General features: G+C 47.1%; 1 long non-coding RNA gene across 1 annotated transcript in view; it reads left to right on the top strand.

Moving 5' to 3' along the window:
• Positions 1–10,423: 10,423 nt before the first annotated feature.
• LOC128941126 (uncharacterized) overlaps positions 10,424–17,719 on the top strand; it is a 111,579-nt gene continuing 104,283 nt past the window's right edge. Inside the window, exon 1 of the long non-coding RNA XR_008483335.1 lies at positions 10,424–10,574. This is a non-coding gene — a long non-coding RNA (uncharacterized LOC128941126). The remainder of the gene's footprint in view (positions 10,575–17,719) is intronic.

Below are 17,719 nucleotides of genomic sequence, written 5' to 3'. Positions count from 1 at the left end.
GTTCTTTTCATTTCAATAAAAAAGCAATATTGCTTTTTTTTAATGGATCTGGGTTTTTTCCTCTCTGCAAAAACCTCATGGGACAATGTGGTTAGGAAGGGATGACTTAACTGTTTTTCTGTTTTGTGGGAGATGTACCGGAGGTGAATGGAGAAGATTCCAATTAAAATTCCTTTTTTTCCTTGCTCTGTCTTTGGCAAAGTATGTTTGGGGAAGATGAGAAACTGCTCCATTTTAGCAGGGCAAGTACTAACAATAGAAGTCACAGGAGTTAGAGAAAATTGGGTTGGAAAGGCCATAAGTCTATGCCTTTCCTTCTGTTTAAAGACAAGATTGACTCACCTTGCTGTGCCTCTGAAAGTTCCTTTTCTAAACTGTTCATGTAAGATTTTTATGTCTGGAGCATCCAGCTCTCTCAAGCACAAGAATTTCCAGTATCTCCATTTTTTCTCCTTGCCTAAATATTAAGAATACTTTTGGATTTTCCCCTACTGCAATCCAAACCCTTCCCTCCTTGCCCAGACCACCACAGATGAACTTGTAACTTTATTTTCTGTAGGAACCTTTTGTTTGCAGAGCACTGAGTGCTTCCCCTCCTGTTTTTCTAAGCCAAACAGTTCCTGTTTCACCCTTTACTAGTTTACTGGATTTTCTGTGCCTCTGAACATTTCAGCCTGCATTTCAGCCACACATTTCTGACCTGTGGGTCCAGGCAGTGCTGGGTAAAGAGGAAGAGTTTCTAACTGTGTCTTCGGAAGCAGAGGGATTTCTTCACCCTGGAGGGTTTCTGGCTTTCCAGAGGGCATAACTGGGTCAGAATTAGCCACTAAAGGTGCACATTTCTCCACTTATGCCTCTGTGTGAGTCCTCTTGGAGGTCAGAACAGTGATAACACAGCCAAAGTGCTTTGGTTACCTAGAATATCAGTATTTTCTACAAGAATGACTTAATTTGACTTGCTTTTAAGGAGTGGCAGATTAGCTTTACCAATCCATGGAAATATTTCCTATTCTTTCACAATCCCATGCAGCGCCTCTTTTTTCCTAGGCAGCTGTTTCTGTGCATGTGTCAGAGGGATTTGTCCTGCTTTATTGGTTGAATTTATTTTCTTTCCAAAGCAAAACTGCTACTGATGTAAGTGAGCTCCTCATATTTCTTTTGGGCTAGAGCCATCTCAGAGCTGGGGCTGAGCAGCTGCTGCTGCTGTGCCATGTCACAGAAATCACAGCCCTGTGTTTGCAGCTAGCCAGGTGAAATCTCCGGCAAATTAAATCACCCCCAAACTCTTTATACAGCTGCTGCACAGCCAGGGACCATTAGATAATGAAATGGGGAGAATAATGGGCTTGATCAGAGGTACTCCCCACACCATCCAAATCCCCCTGCTGAGAAAAGCCTGGGAGTGCCAGTGTGCAGCTCTGCAGCTCTCCCTGCCAGCACCAGGGTTCCCTCTGAGCTGTGCCCTGCCTTATCCTTGGTGAAGGATAGGTCCTTTTTACTGCAAAGCATGGGTGTTCAAAGATATTTGTCCCAGTTTAATTAGTTTCAAAAGTGTCTTTAAATGTGCTTTAAGCTGCTGGGGAAGCCCAATATTTTATCTGTGTGCAGTGTGACAACAAATAACCTTAATCCCTATTCTTCCACACAATTCCCACCTTCCCAGGGCCAAGCACGTTGTGTATTTATGTTACTGATTGAAACCGCAGTTTAGTCCAGCACTCAATTTTACAGATCTACCTGGGAGCCATCAGTTCTGCTCAGCTCCATCTCCAGGCAGGACACGAGTGCCACCATCAGGGACAGCTGCACCCCCTCCCAGGGGGACAAGACCTTTGGGATGGCAATGCAGATTCAGGCACAGGTCCAGACAGGTCCATCACTCCCTCCAGGGTGCTCCTGAGGGCAGCAGCCACTCCTCTGCTTGTCCTTTCTGATAATTTTCCCCTGCTGGGTCATGGGGATCACACAGAGCTGCCCTGTGGTTTGGAGGGAGTGATGGACCTGTCTGGACCTGTGCCTGAATCTGCATTGCCATCCCAAAGGTCTTGTCCCCCTGGGAGGGACATGCAGGTGTCCCTGATGGTGGCACTCGTGTCCTGGCTGGGGATGGAGCTGAGCAGGACTGATGGCTCTCAGGCAGATCTGTAAAACTGAGAGCTGGACTAAACTTGTTTCAGTCAGTAACATAAATACATATCGTGCTTGGCCCTGGGAAAGTGGGAATTTCTGATGGAGAATTGTGGAAGAATAGGCATTAAGGTTATTTGTTGTCACATTGCCCAGAGATAAAATATTGGGCTTCCCCAGCAGCTTAAAGCACATTTAAAGCCATTTTTGAAAACTAATCAAACTGGGATAAATATATTTGAACACCCGTGCTTTGCAGCAGAAAGGACTTATCCTTCACCAAGGAATTGATAGTGCTTTGGTTACCTTAACACCAAGGCCAAATTTGCTGGGTAATCAGGCATGCATTACACTGCAAAACCATAACACAAATTCTGATTTGTGCCCTGTGTCACTGAGATGCCCAGGGAAGGGAGGAGCCCTGCAGCAGCAGCAGGCACTGAGTGCAAACAAACCTGGCCTGGGCCACTGATCACACCTGCCTGGAGAGGATTCTGGAATTGAAATCACAGCAGATGACACTGGCAGCTTTCACTGGGGAAGCCTCACACTTGAATTGCAGAACTTGCAGCAATAATAAATCCTGGAATGTGCGTGCTCCCCAGCACCTTGGAATGCAGAGATTGCTCACCTAATTCTCCAGTGGTGCTGCTTCTTCTCTCTTTGCCTCTAACAGCTGGGCTGGAAAAAGGAATTTTCCCTGCTACTTAACTCTAATTTCTTTCCTGTTTTCCTACAATGCCATAATTTTCCTGCTGCTGACTGTTGCTCACCCTACTTCATTCCTTCCTGTCCAGGCAATCCCAAATATCCTCTCTAGGGTAGCAACCACCTTCAAGAGTCAAAACTGTGCAGGGAGGAAGGAAGCTTTGCCTTCCCTTGCCCTATTATAAGGACTCAAGGTCTTTCCTTCCTTGGCTGAGACTTGCTGCTGGAATACCTGGTAGTCCAGTTTGTTTATCTGGCTGCAGGCCTTTGAAGGATGTGCTGCCACAGTTGTCATGGGAGCTGCTGGCTGGAGCAAATGAGAACAAATGAGAGGCAGAGAGATTATGGCCTGAGCAGCAGCAGCCCTGCCAAAGCCTGGCCCCATGGCCAATAGCTCTTGAACTGTCTAACAATTCAGACTCAAGGAGGGGCCTCACAAGAGGTGCTGGCAAACAGCAGCTCTGCCTGATTCACCTTCCAAGGGCAGCTCTGCAAGAGGCACTTGTGAGGTGCTGCCGGCTCTGAGCAGCAGAGCAAAGCTGTGCCCTGCTCCTGCCCTGGGGCACGGCAGCACCTGCCCCATGCCCAAGGCAAAGGTGGGGCTGGGATGGGGACAAGGGCAGGATGGGGATATGGGCAGGGTGGTGGCACCTGCAGGGGCAGGATGGGGATATGGGCAGGGTGGTGGCACCTGCAGGGGCTGGATGGGACAAGGGCAGGGTGGTGGCACCTGCGGGGGCTGGGATGAGATGGGGACAAGGGCAGGATGGTGGCACCTGCAGGGGATGGGATGGGACAAGGGCAGGATGGGGACAAGGGCAGGATGGTGGCACCTGCAGGGGCTGGGATGGGAGCAAGGGCAGGGTGGTGGCACCTGCAGGGGCGGGGATGAGATGGGGACATGGGCAGGGTGGTGGCACCTGCAGGGGCTGGGATGGGATGGGGGCAAGGGCAGGGTGGTGGCACCTGAAGGGGCTGGGATGGGATGGGGGCAAGGGCAGGGTGGTGGCACCTGCAGGGTGGTGGTACCTGCAGGGGCTGGGATGGGATGGGACATGGGCAGGGTGGTGGCACCTGCAGGGGCTGGGGTGAAAGGGGGACAAGGGCAGGGTGGTGGCACCTGCAGGGGCTGGGATGGGATGGGGGCAAGGGCAGGGTGGTGGCACCTCCATCCCTCCTGCACAGGGTCCTGAGCAGGGGGAAGGTCGGGGTGTCCTCAGCAGCTCCCACTCAGCCTTCTCTCTCAGGACTCAGCCACAGGAGGGGTGCTGCCTCTTTCTCTGAGCCCTTTCTGTGCAGGAGGAAGGACAGGCAAAGCCTGCAGGGGAGGAATGATGATGGGATCAAAGTCTGGAAGCTAGAGCAGGGATCAGCTTCCCAAAGGCAAAGCAAAGCCACAAAGCCAGGCTCTGTGGAGAGGAGTGTTTACAAAAGCTGTTTCTGAAAATATCTGAAGGCATTAGCTTCTGATAATGCCAATCTTTTCTATAAATTTATTGTATAGGTGTCCTGCTGAAACTGAGAACTGCAGTGATGTGGATAAAACCAAGGGGAAACAGGAAGGGGAAGGGCCCATCCAGGCCCACATGGCAGTGCTGAACCAGGCCTTGGTTTCCTCCCGGTGCCCTGAGTGCCCAAGATGCTGTGCAGCTCTCCTTGTAGTCCATGGAAAGATTCAGTTTACTAATTGTATTTCTGCCACAGAGAATGGGACTGGCTGTGTCTCTTTGATGTCTTTCGCATGTTTTAAAATAAGAAAAACTATTTATAATTCAACCATAAAACCAGAATTCCCTGAGCAAGACAGGAAGCTCAGGCTTTTATCTGCTGTTTTAGAGGCTGTTTCTCCACAAAGTAGGACATAAAGTGAGTTGGCCTCAGAAAATAATCCCTCTTTTTTTTTAAAGTTCTATTGTCTTTCAAATTCACTTCCCCTCCCAGTGTGAGGGGATCAAAGGGACACAGTTAGGTGTCTGAAATGGATGAGTTCAGGTAGGTTGAAAATTTTTTAAATGCCTCATTATTTTAGTATAAGCCCTCAAAGCAACACAAGGAAAGCAAGAGGAAACCTACATCAACCCTCAAAGCTTGATGGAATTGAACGCAGCAGATTATTCATTGGTTTGTTATAGACACAAAGGGAAAAAAATTAGGCTGTTCACAGCAAAATTTCCTATTTCGTTAGTAAGTCAAAATATCCTTCCTGCCTCTTCCTCAGTCACAGCTGTGCCACTGAACATGGGATGTCAGGGACAACAGCCTTTTTTGAGAAAGAGAGATTCTAGAGGAAAGAGAGGAATTATCAACCTCTGCTGTATCAGTGAACCAGTTCTTTGTATTTTCATAGTACATACTGAAAATCACTAAGAATTTTTTTAAGTTGTTCCACAGCACCCTTCTTCTGGATTTAAGGACAGAAAAATATTAGAAAATTACAGAATGAGGAGTTGTAACTTCATCAGGTCATCTGATCTTGGACAGGTGGAGGTGGTAAGATATCTAATAAACAGTTGAGGAGACCTCAGCAGGAACAAATGTCCAATAACTTTTAACTCCAATATTTTTGAAATGCAGACCTGTCTTCCCCAACCCTGATTTACTCTTCATATGTAATTCAAGTCTCAAAGAGTTCTGGGAATGATCAGGAAAAGGAAAGAAATATGAGAGGTTTTTCTTTTTGCTGGTCAGTGATCACTTCTCATTGTCGTCCTACAAATGTGCCATCTGTTTAAAGCTAGTTAGTTGTTCACTTGCTGGTGTTGCTTAGAAACTAATTTTCTAGAATTCCACTTTTTCATTGTGCTGGCAGATAAACACAAAGGTAACTGATAAGTCTGTGAACACTTCTGGCAAGGAAGGGGTAGGGTGCACCAATGTATGATGATGCAATTCCTGGTGAGCTGAAATTTTGGGGATCTTGTTTGATGTGGGATGTACAGATCCCAATAGCCTTGATGCTTTTCAATATTTGAGTCTTCTCTTCCTGACTGAAGATGGTCTCCATCAGAAATACCTGTAAATTGGGAATGCAGGAGCAACATTGATGTTTGCTGTGCATTCCCCAGTGCAGCAGGGTGGTGACAAAGCTGGAGGCTCCCTCTGAAGGCTGTGGGGTGTGTGAGGTGCCTGGGCTGTGAGCAGGCAGCAACCCAGGGCCGCAGGATGGCTCCAGGGCCAGGGGATGGATGTGCTCAGCTGGAAGCTGGCTTTCCAAATGGTTTGCCCCAGAAAAATAAATAAATAAAGAAACCAAGCAAGCATGTGAGGACAGATGAGGTTCCTGATTTGCTTGAATGGCCAATGTGTGTGTGAAAAACCTGTGTGCAATTTTAGCACAACGGAAGCACCAGAAAAGGCAATCTTTATGCTTTCTGTCTGACTCCTATTGCCCTGGGGACTCTCATTCCATACTTGCCAAGCAAACCATTTGATTAAGTGCTAAACTTGAAAAAAGTAAATAGCCTATTTAAACATGTTAAGCACAACCTGTCACCTACTTAGATGCTGGTTAAACACAACCTATTTAAATATGCCTTCACCTAATCCATGTGCATCTTGTTTCATGCCACATACCTTGCAAATGAAATGGCTTATAATAACAAAAATTAGGTGATAAAATACAAGTACCACCAGCTTTGCTTTAAAAATGCAATGAACACTCATATGGGGTTTCAAATATGTTGTACTGCCAGTCTGTGGCATCCATTAACATCTGAGAGAAAAGGAAATTCATTAACAGAACTCCACAGCTGGCACCTGTACTGCACTACCATTACTGCTCTTTGTCAGAGACTTTAAAACGTTTGCACATCTCCTTCATTTCACCAGGCACCTGAATTTGTCTTCTGAATTTTCTGTTGAGTTCAAAATCTGTCTGGAAAAGGAAGCAGGGGCTGGATGTAGCTCATCTCTATCACTTCCCATCTCCTTGCCCTGTGTTCCTGTACAATCTTTGTGCTGACTAACAGGATAATCCCATTCTGCACCCCCTTGCAGAGGCAGGGACTGTTCCATACTCCCCTCCACACCTTGTTATGGGTCTAAGTCCAGGAAAGCTGATGAGCTTTGCAGTCTGGGGGCTGGCAGGGTGTCCTGGGGCTGGTCAGCTGTGGGTTGGTATGATGTGTCCAGCTCAGGTGTGGCCTCACACTGGGATCTCAGTGAACCATTTGACATGGGTTTTCCCACTCCCACCCTGTCCTTTAACTGAGTTTATAAGTTCCTTACAGCCCTGTTTGGGTCTGTGACAGTCTGGAGTGCAGTGGCTCTGCCCAGAGCAGTGACACCCTGCTATGACATAGCTAACAATGCCACACAAAAGATTCCACCTGCATCTCCCCCAGGACAGGAGTAAAAGAGGCTTGGAATAGGAGTTTTCGTTGTGCTGTGGATTAAAAATTGAGGTTTGTGTGCAGAAGATGATTTTTCCCCCTTATCTTATGGCTCTTGTTGGGAGTCCAGAGGGGCAGATAGTTTTTGCTCGCTGTCTTTATGAGCAGATGAACGGTGATTTATTACCATTTCCATTAAGTGCTCCTAATGCAAAGAGGAAATGTTAGAAGTCACTCCTCCCTGGAGGAGAGGTGATGCTTGACCTTCTGTTGGAAGAGGGAAGGGAGGAGGGGAAATGCTGGGAGAGGATGTTCTGCCGGGATGCTGTCACTGGTAACAGCAGTGACCTTTTCCCTGTGGTCAGCAGGTGGCATCATGAAGATAAATTGCTTCAACTTGCAAGTTAAAAGATCTTTGTGCCGAGCAAGAAAATTTAAAAAAAAACCTTCCAAAAGTCAAACAATGTTGCAACTTCAGTTCATATTTTCTAATTCTTTTATGGAAATAGTTGCTGCGCATAGAAATGCGAGGCATCCATTGTAATTTGACAACTAAAAATGACTGGTGATGGATGTCTTGTAGAAGATTTTACTTGCCTGCTTGCACCAAACTCCTCTGTCATTCTGGTGAGAATGAGAAATACTTGGAGGATCCAGGCACTCCTGTCCTTAGGGGTCACTGCCACTAAAAAAGCAGGATTTTTTCCCCCCATTGAATCTGAGTCTCTTCAGGAAGGGTAATCAGAGAAGTACATATGGTTCCACTCCATCCATACCCATTTTCACTTCTAGCACTATCCACTCAGTAGCACCTTAAGGTCAATATAAAATAGAGTCTGCAGAGTTACCCTGGTGATGGCTGCAATTCCTCCCTTGTGGTTCCAAGTGATCTGGAAGGGCAGCTCTGACAGGTACTTTTAAATTTACTGCTCAACCTCGTTTTCTGCCCATGGGGTTTATAGGGAAGGTCACTCGTCACATCTCATTTCTTTAACATTGTCCTTATTCTCTTTATTGCAAAGCAAAAGTGGGATCAAATGATCAGTCAATGTATGAGGGGAAAGAAGAGCAAAAATTTTGGCAGCAATGTTTTAGATGTTGGCATTCAGTGCCTGTTAGATTTCTGCGGGAATGTGGACAAAGACAAGGGAAGTAGGACATGTGCTCAAAGGGTGTGCCCATGGAGTACTCAATTCTGCTGCAAACCAGAGCAGTCCCTGTTTGGCAGCTGAGCAGCTGCCTTTGCTCTCTGGAGAGCAATATTCCTGCTGGTAATGAACCTGTGGGGTGTGCAGGCTGTCACTGAGCGGGGCAGGTCACAGAGGTGGGCACAGACCCATCCCAGCTGGGACTGCAGTGCAGGGAGCTGGGAGCACAGAGCTGCACAGCTTCCCTGCACACGGGGCCAGCCAGGACCTCAGGGCTCATCCCTGGGCTGCTCAGCGCTCACTGGGATGTGCTGGGAGCCTCCCAGGGAATGCCCAATGCCTGCTGGCTCGCCCTGTGGGATGAGAGCGCTGTCAGTGCATCCCCAAGCTCATTCCCCTCAGGCACTCCCTGTAGATAGCGCCCTGCTAATTCACCAGTGGGAATCTGGAGCAAGAGCTGCTGCTCCCAGGTTAGGGGACCGAGATGCAGGCTTCAAACACTGCCATGTTTGTTGGTCTGGGGACTTGAAAAGAAGAGCTGGGCCTTTCTTGGGAAGGAAGGGGATCAGTATTGCTTGGAATAGGTGGCAAAAGAATTCAGGAAGAGCTCCATGCTAATTTCCTTACCTCTGTACCCTCCCACATCTTGCCTTCAGCCTTACACATTTTTGCATTTCTGGGCTTATTAGAATGAGTTGCCTTAATATTAAAATACTTTCCAGAGCTGAAGGAGTTAACTGCTTACACTGAGGACAGCTCTCTCCTTTTCATTTTATCTTTAAAACATTTTTTAATGACACTGTGAGAGCCACAGAGCTGATATTTAGCTGGTCCTAAGTAGTGAGGCTTAGAAAGCCTCCAGTGCCGGGGGCCATCAGTGACATTGCAAGGGCTGCAGTGGGAGATGGATTTGGTTCTTTGAGGGGAGGCACAGGTGATTTGCATCCTAATAGCACAAAACACATGGAAAAGGAATGCTTAAAGGGTTTTATATGAGGAGTAACAGCCCCAACAGGATGGTTTAACTGGCCACAGTGAGGATGAGGTGCTCTCCAGAGCAGGCACTGCTCAGGAGCACTGCCCATCTCTGTGCTGTGCAGACATGTCATTTAGGGAACATCCTGGAGCTGAAAAGCAGGCAAAGGTGGATTATGCTAGTCTTCATTGCTGAGTTGCCTCCCCCAGCCCAGGGGATTATTTTTCTTATAGATAATAACCAATCATTCCCAAATGCATCACTTGAAAGGTCTTTAGGCTGCATGCCAGGATTCTGGAGCTAATAGGGAGCCTCGGGATGGGGATGGATGGGCTTGGTTGCAGCCTGGAGATATTTATGTGTGTGTACACACCGTATTTCAGACAGCCAAAGCGGCGTGCTCAGACTCAAATTTACCATGGAAAGGCTCTAAACCCATTTTCAAAGCGGCAACATAATTTAAAAGGCCTTGCAGCGCCTGAGATGACTCAAGCAGAAGCCCTCCCTCCCCATGCCCGTGTCACTCACACCTCACCTTGACTGCAGGTGGCGGGATGTGACGGGTCGGGGGGAAGGGACAGCAGGAGGTGGCGGCGGCTGTGACAGCGAGGGGACAGCGCTGGAGCCCGGGAGGGGCTGCGGCCCCGGGGCTCCGGAGAGCTCGGCACGGCTCGGGGGGACGGGATGGAGTGCCGGGGACGGGGGGTGGCACGGGGTGTCCCCTTGCCGGAGGTGTCCCTCGTTAGGGGCGTCCCCTTGCCGGGGGTGTCCCTTTGCCAGGAGTGTCTCCTGCCGTGCCGGGGCTGTCCCATGCCGGGCTGTCCCCTGCCGGGGTGTCCCTCTCGGGGTCCCAGCCGTGTGTCCCTGCCATCAGCCGGGGCTGTCCCCTTCAGGGGGGTCCCCTCTCGGGGCTGGCCCTTTGCCGGGTTGTCCCTCTCGGGCTGTCCCTCTCGGGTCCCAGCCGTGTCCCTGCCGGGTTGTCCCTCTCGGGCTGTCTCCTCCCGGGGCTGTCCCTTTCATGGTCCCAGCCGGGGCTGTCCCCTCTCGGACTGTCCCTTTTAGGGTCCCAGCCGTGTCCGTGCCATCAGCCGGGGCCGCTCAGCGCTCCCAAGTTTCTCTCCGGGCTCGTTCGAGCTCCGCTGAGGGAGCAGCAGTTTCTGTGCACAGCCGTGAGGCGTCGGAGGGACTGGCTCTATGGAAAGCATCTCCTGGCGCCGCAGAAAGTGGGACAGTCCTCCTTTGCCCGTTAGGTTGTTACTGTGAATGGATGTGAAGACAAAAGCTGTAAGTCAGCCCTTTTTTCTTTGTTGTTTAATAATATATAAAATCTCTGCCGTGTGCGAGCCTGGTCTGTGCAGGATCCATCCCAGCGAAGGGAACTTGGCACACACACTGCAGTATCATCCCCCTTCTGCAGTAGATGTGCTGTAACAAAATGAAATTCATTGTCTGCTCCCGGCAGGAGCCCGTCCATCCATCTGCTACCTATCATTGTCTGTCTGTCTTAGGAATTTAAGCAGCCACCTTCCCCCGCACCTGTCACAAGGAGGCAGCAAGAATAGCAGCCTTTGACATGGCCAGCCCTTTTCTCTTTCCCTTTTCAAGTCTTTGTTAAAAGCAGGGATTTTCTGTGGGGAGAAAGAACAGACAGAAACAGTGTTCATATTTTAAATGACTTCAGGGAGAAGGTTTTTCACACAGGAGAAAGATCCAAGGGGCCTGGTTTTCTCTGGTAGGTTAGTCCCCACTGGGTCCCTTGGCTGGATGAACCTTTCTCCCAGCTGCAGGGGCCTTGGGCTCTGCCCCAGAGCTGCTGTGTGTGCACAGGGTGTGTTCTGCAGGGGAAATGAAGGCATTGATATAGCCACATCTCCATCTGTGGATATTTTGAAAAATGGACCTCCATTTCAGAGTGATGACAGAGAAGGGGCCTTATTCCCAGCCCTGGTGTGCTCAGGGCTGCCCAATTCATGGAGTTGTCAGACAGCTGTGCCTCCCGCCAGCTGCTGCTCATGTGTCACAGCTGGGCTGCAGCTACAGCCTGCAGGAGATGGCTGCAGGGACCTGGCTGCAAGGGACAGCTTGCAGCTAACTTGAAGTCATCAAGTTATAGCCTTAATGGGAAAAGGAGTGTTCAGCTGCCATCACCCAAAGCAGTTGGGTGGTGAACTTGCAGGTGAGCAAGCACTTCACCTGTGTGCTTTCCCAGACAGGCACCATCTCCCACTCCACTGCTTGTTGGTGGGATATGGGTGGACTGGACTGCAGGGGTGCAGTGGGGAGTATCAGGGTGCCAAGGCATAAAAAAGAACTAGGAGACCAGAATATAGAAATGAGGAAAAGCAAATGTCTTCTTGTCATTCCCCAGTCTCTATGGCGAACCCTCTTCTGGGTATGAATGGGTTTTTTGGATTCTCATCCAAGGGAACAGGAAGGTGGGCTGCAAAGGTCAGAAACCAAGGCTTTCAGCTCGTTGTTCTCAGCAGGGATCCCTCCTGTGCCTCAGTGCTCCTCGGTACCCTGAGCCATGTGGGCTGTGAGCTTTGGAGGGGAAAAGGAGAAGCTGTCCTGGCAGTGTCTGTGGAACATGACCTACTCCTGAATGCCATTGCTTCAGCTTGCAGGGGGTCACCCTCAGCAGCTATTCTTGATCTGACAGTGAATTTCCTGGGTTGTTCTGACATTTCAGAGCTGGTTGTGTCACTTGAAAGTGAGCCTTGTTGCTGAATTTCAGAGGCACAGAGCCTGCAGCGTGCTCTGCCCTGCTCTGAGCAGAGCCCTGCAGGGAGGCAGGGGCAGCACGGACACCCTTGGGAAGGGACAGAGGAGCCCTTCACTCCCTGTGTGGCCTGAACCTTCTGAAACCTTGCAGGCACCGTGCTGGCAACAAAGCCTGCTAAAAATGGGGCATCCTAGAACAGTTGCCAGCTCCATGGGGAGGCTGATGGCAAAATGAATCTCTTGGGTTTGACTGCTGTGCTCTTGGAGCTTGACACAGAACAGGACTCAGAACTCCTGGGTTTAAGTCCTGTAAAAATTTGGCTGCCTTTAGGCCTCATAAGAGACATTTGGTAACTTTTTGCCAGTTAAAAATTAAATATATGAGTTATAAGAAGTCCTAGTAGAAATTATGATGGTGGCTATTAAGTAAGCAGTTCATCTTGAAAACTAGAGCTTGAAAATGTTAGAGAAACTTAGTCTGGAAGTGAACATATATGATAAATATTGGCCATATGATAAAAAATAAATCCTGGCCTAAAAACCATATTAAAACTAAAGACATATTTATGGAGGTTTGTTTCCTTTGTGAGGTGGTTGATCCTTAGGGTTGCTAAATGGTACTACATCAAACTAAAAGGTCTAGGCAGTTTGAAAAGACAATTCCACTCCAAAGAATCCAAGAACAGTGTAGAATAATGCCAGTATTTTTCAGCTCAGTTTATAGAGACACATCACTTAAATACTGCATTGTGGCAAACTGACAGTCAGAATGGGTACCAGAGGGGACAAAAACACACTGAGCCCAGCTAACGCTCTCAGTTTGGTGAGGTCTTTCCCTACAGATATTTCACTTAGTCCCTCTGAGGAACAGCTCATCAATAAACAAGTTGGCAGCTTGGCTCTGGGTCCAGTTTTCAGAGGGCTCCTGAGATGGTTCTGGAAGAACTGTGTTCAGGAGCTGCACAGCACAGGCAGCTGTGGGCAGGTGCAGTGAGCACCTCATGGCAGGTCAGGCTGTGCTGCAGCTGGATGCCCTCCTGGGCATTGCTTTGTGTCCTGGAGAAAAGCTCTGTACTGAGCCAGGCTTGCAGGGGTAAATCCCCCTTTGGAGTTCTGGAGCCAAGAACTTCACTGATTGTGATGTCCCAGATTTCACTGCTCAGGAAATGTGTGGCTTTCTCCACAAGACCTTGATTCTCTCACTTCTCCTTACCTTTAGAAGATGCAGCTCCCTCCGTGACAGATTCTAGGTCAGCTCTTGGCCAAAGCTGGAAACCCTTTTGCAATACCAAGCCATCCTTCATGAGGCCCTTTGGACATGTTCAATTCCCAAGCTACTAAATGTGTGCAGTGACCCTCTCCATAGCAACCATTGAAAATGTCAATAATCTCTGTTATAGGAAACCCTGGGAAATTCACCTAGGAGGGAATACAGATTTCACTGGTTTAAGCACTAAGACAAGAGCTTTTCAAGGATCAGCCATTTCACTGCCAAATGAAAACAGCTTGAAAATATATTAAGGACATTTGAAGAGTTTTAGTAATAAAATAAAACATTTAATAAAGAATACTTTGCAGTTCTGTATTGTCTTTCAGCAGTGATTTAGCATCAGGTGCTGCCTGTATATTGCAAAGAAAGGTTTACTAGGAATACAGCAGGTAATAAATTAAAGAGATTAAATCTCATCCCCGTGTGTATGTGTTAATAAAAGATCCCCATAATACTCCTGGAATACAGGAAGTATAAAAGACAATAGTGAAAGTATAAAGTGGAAATAGAATGTTGTGAGTGACTAAACTAATCAGTGGATTAATGGACAGCCAGTGTGAGCAGAGTCCTGCTGGCAGCTCACACAGATCTCAGCAAAGCTCACTGTTGTATGTGGAGAATAAAACTGACCTTGATATGAAGGGATGCAAAATGTCTGAAATGCACTTTCCTGAAATGCTGTGCATAAAATTAATTCCATCATTAATAACTGACCCATGCTTTCCATTCTTAGGAATCCAATTCACCTCCTGGCAACCCACTGACCAAGCAGCAGAATAGTTTCTGGAATAGGAGAGAACTGCATTATATTGGTACCTGTTCTCTCAATACAGGGAGAGTAGGGGAAGATCTACAGCAACATCAGTCTTTCAGGGGAATTTGCCAGCAGAAAAAGTTTGGATGCCTTAGTACCTGCAGAAACCTAGCTCAAATGTGTTGTCCAAGTGAGTTGTTAGAGGATAGAAAGCTCATGCTTTGGCCTCTGACAGCCTTTACCCCTTGTTTTTTTGATTCCTCACACAATAAGTCAACTGGAAATTGTTCTGTTTGTCTCTGACAGCACTTTCTTAGCAGCCTGTGTTTTTGGGGCTTTCAGGCATTTGTGAATTTCTTCTATTCTTAGCATTGCAATATATAGAACTGGAATGGGTGTCTTCCCAAATAAATCTTTGAAAGCACTGCTATGTTTTTCTTCATTTTCATCTATGTCCTTTTGGATAGATCGTGTCTGAAAAGATGGCCATGTGCACATGTACGTGTACACATGTATGTACGGACTCACTGACACATATTTAACACCCAATCTGTCCAAATGCAAGATTTGAAAAATATCAAATCTATTACTCAGAGATCATAAGAGGATTGAAATTATAAGGCTTTTTTAAACATATGTTATTTTGAGTTCAATGTATACTTGCTTCAAGCTGCTCTGTGCAACCATGGAGATGAGAAAAGTACTTTCAGAAAATGAAAGCCGGAAATTTTTGAACAGGATAATTCTAGTAGCTGGGGCTGCAAGTGGCTTATTAAGAAGTCTTGGAACTTGGACTGATGTGGCAAATTTGACAACAGTGAATAAGAAACAGATTTGCAGAGTGCAGTTGTGTGACCCTGGTTACCTGTCAGCTGGCAGGATGCAAATTCCCCTGTACAGCTACGAGCTGGCTTCATTTCTTATGTTTTGTTCTCCTGTTCATTACCTTCCAGTCCTTAGATAATGGAAAAGATGAAAGCTGGCACATTTTCTCCTTTTGAAAGACTCATGTGCAAGGGTAATTCACTGGTGAATGAAGGAGGATAACCTGGAAGAAAACAAGACCAAAGCCCTGGTATTTCACTGGGATCTGATCGCAGACACCTCGTTATGTTAACAACTCCAGGGCAGCCAGGCTAGGAAAATTGGACAAACATAGGTTACAGAACTCAGGGAGAGGGATGGGATTTTAAAGAAAGGGTGTCTAGAATTAACATCAGAGTCTGTCAAACACTGGAGAAATCTATCAAGTATGGAGAGAGAGAGAGAGAGGCTGAGATTTAGTATTTAAGGGGCTGTTCTGCTTTGACTGTTGGGAGAGGATCAGGGTGCTCTGTGGAATGCTCACATCAATCCAGAGAGCATCCCCACTGCAGCAAGGAAGGCAAAGCACAGGCATTCATGAAGTGTGTCTTACCTTCAATTGTTCTTTTTATTTAGTGCCAGGCAATGAGGAATTGTGTTTAGAAACCTGCAAGTCAGAGGTTCCTGAATAGCTATGCTCTGAAGTTCTGGAGGATAATGATCTAGCAAAATGTAACCTTCAGCCAGTGGTGAATTGGAGGAATCAGGGGGTGTTTCAGGCTGTCTAGTCCTGTTTCTGCAAAGCAAGGAGAGCAGTCTCCAGGAAACATTCCCAAGAGAACAGGTTGGGGCTTCTCAAGGAAGGAAAGCAAACCCATGTCCCTACCAAGGTGGCATCTTGGGCTCCCAGCCAGTGCTGACAGCTCTGTGGGTGACTTGGTGGCTGTGCCAGCTCCACACCAGCTCAACATTGCTGCTGGGAAGGCTCCTGCAGAGCCAGAGTGCAATGGTGCTGAAAGCACCAGCTCGCTATGAATATATAAGTGCCTCACTGCATTCAATTAGCAGAAAATTTGGTTTGTCTCATTGCTGAACAATTGCAATGTGGAGAAATTTAATTTTATGGTGGCTGAGATCCTTTTGTATGAAATGACAAACTAAGGAAGCTCCAGCAGTACAGTTATCTATCATTAAGCTATTTTACAATTCCCGCTACTATATAAATGGCAAAGTGAAAAAAATCCCTTATTAGTTTCAACAGCAACAGTTCTCTTTCATTAACATTAAAGGATTGAAATTAGTAGTACAGTCCTTTCACTGCCTGACCATGATGGAAAGTCTTCCTCTCAATTAATAGCAGATAATTTCACCAAAAGCCATGTTTCCACATGTTGGGATCATCAGGCACTCCCTGGCCCCTCTTCATGGCAAAGAGAAGGATGGAGGTTGCATCCAGTCTCTGTTTCCATGACATTGACTGGGAGACCTTCAGTTTCAGTGGAAGAATTATGAAATGAAAGGCCTCAGGTGGGGCAGATTGGCTGTGGGAGCTGAAGATGCCATAAAATTTTCTCATTCTTCTGGTTCAGCTGTTCTGTCTCTGCAAAGTACTTTGTTTCAGCCCTGTAGCTCTGGAAGGAAATATACCCTTTTGCTTCAGGGCTTCAGCAAATGTATGAAAAACCAGCTTTCAGTGCAGTTCATTCCATTAATGCTTCTTCTAAAGTGATTGGTGCTGACTACCTTCCTCAGCACTTACATTTGTTGTTGTTAAAGACAGGATAATGTTTCGTGGTTATCTTTTTCAATACTACTACAGTGAATGTGGTGCACCCAGGCAGGGGGAATGATGAGGAGACAGGAAGATTTTCCCAGCACCTTGTAAGTTGTTTTTATAAGTAAGAGGTATTACCCTGGGCACCAGCATCTGAAAGGAGAAATTTCATTTTTCTTCACTCGTAGCTCTGTGAATAGTAAACAGCTCTGATTACCACTAATGGCTTCTCCCTTCTGAAAATCTTATCTTTAAAAAGAGGTCATGGACATCAGTCCAGGCTGAAAACTTTGGATCTAAAGTCTGCTCTCTGTGCCATAAGTTCTGGCTTTTTTTCCTTATCCTCAATGGACCAGCCTCAAAGTTTGTCCTCAGAAGCTGCTGCAGATCTCAGCTTCCCCTGACAGCAGCAGTCGTGCAGAGCTGGTGTCCATCCCCAACCAGAGGAAGGACTGAGGATCAGAAGGCTGTGCCCTGGAGGTCACATCTGCAGCAGAGGGGGAAAGACATCAGAAAGGCTCTGTGGGGTGTATCTGTGTAGGTGGAGTTTGTTCTTGCTCTGATATCCAGCATTTAGAAACACTATTCCAAAGACAGCTTGTGCAGAAATACAAGCAAGGAGAAACCTGCCTTGAGCTAAAACTTTTCAAAAAAAGAGGTCAGAGGGGATGTTCTCAGAGTTCAAATGGGAAAGAGATTTTTTGAGAACAAAGGCATCACTATCTGAGCAGATTAATATTTGGTGACTGGAAGCTGAAGACATAAATTCCTGGTTAAATGAAAAATGTAAGCTCATCAGGGAGGCTAATTCAAAATTTATCTGAAGATGAGGGGAGCCTTAAGTATTGGAAGTTTTACATGAGCTCAATTATGAGACAGTGTCTGGTCATGGCAATTCTGGGTGATTTTCCCTTTTTGCTGGGCTGCACATCAGGGCAGGTGATCACAACAACAATTTCTGTTGGGAGACTCGTGCTGGTGTTTTTTACAGTGCAACAGCTCTGTGAAGAAATCTTTGAGTCACTGTGGCTCTTGACAGAGCTCTTCTGCCAAGCAGGGAATGCACTTTAAATGTGCACTGAAGAACAATGAAGGTGCCTTGTTGG

This window comes from Melozone crissalis, unplaced genomic scaffold (assembly GCF_028551555.1).
Source record: "Melozone crissalis strain CALT ecotype California unplaced genomic scaffold, PUWL_Pcris_2 ptg000034l_1, whole genome shotgun sequence".
NCBI lineage: Eukaryota > Metazoa > Chordata > Aves > Passeriformes > Passerellidae > Melozone > Melozone crissalis.
Note: the sequence above shows the minus strand (reverse complement) of the source record. Positions and strands in the feature narration are given on the sequence as shown.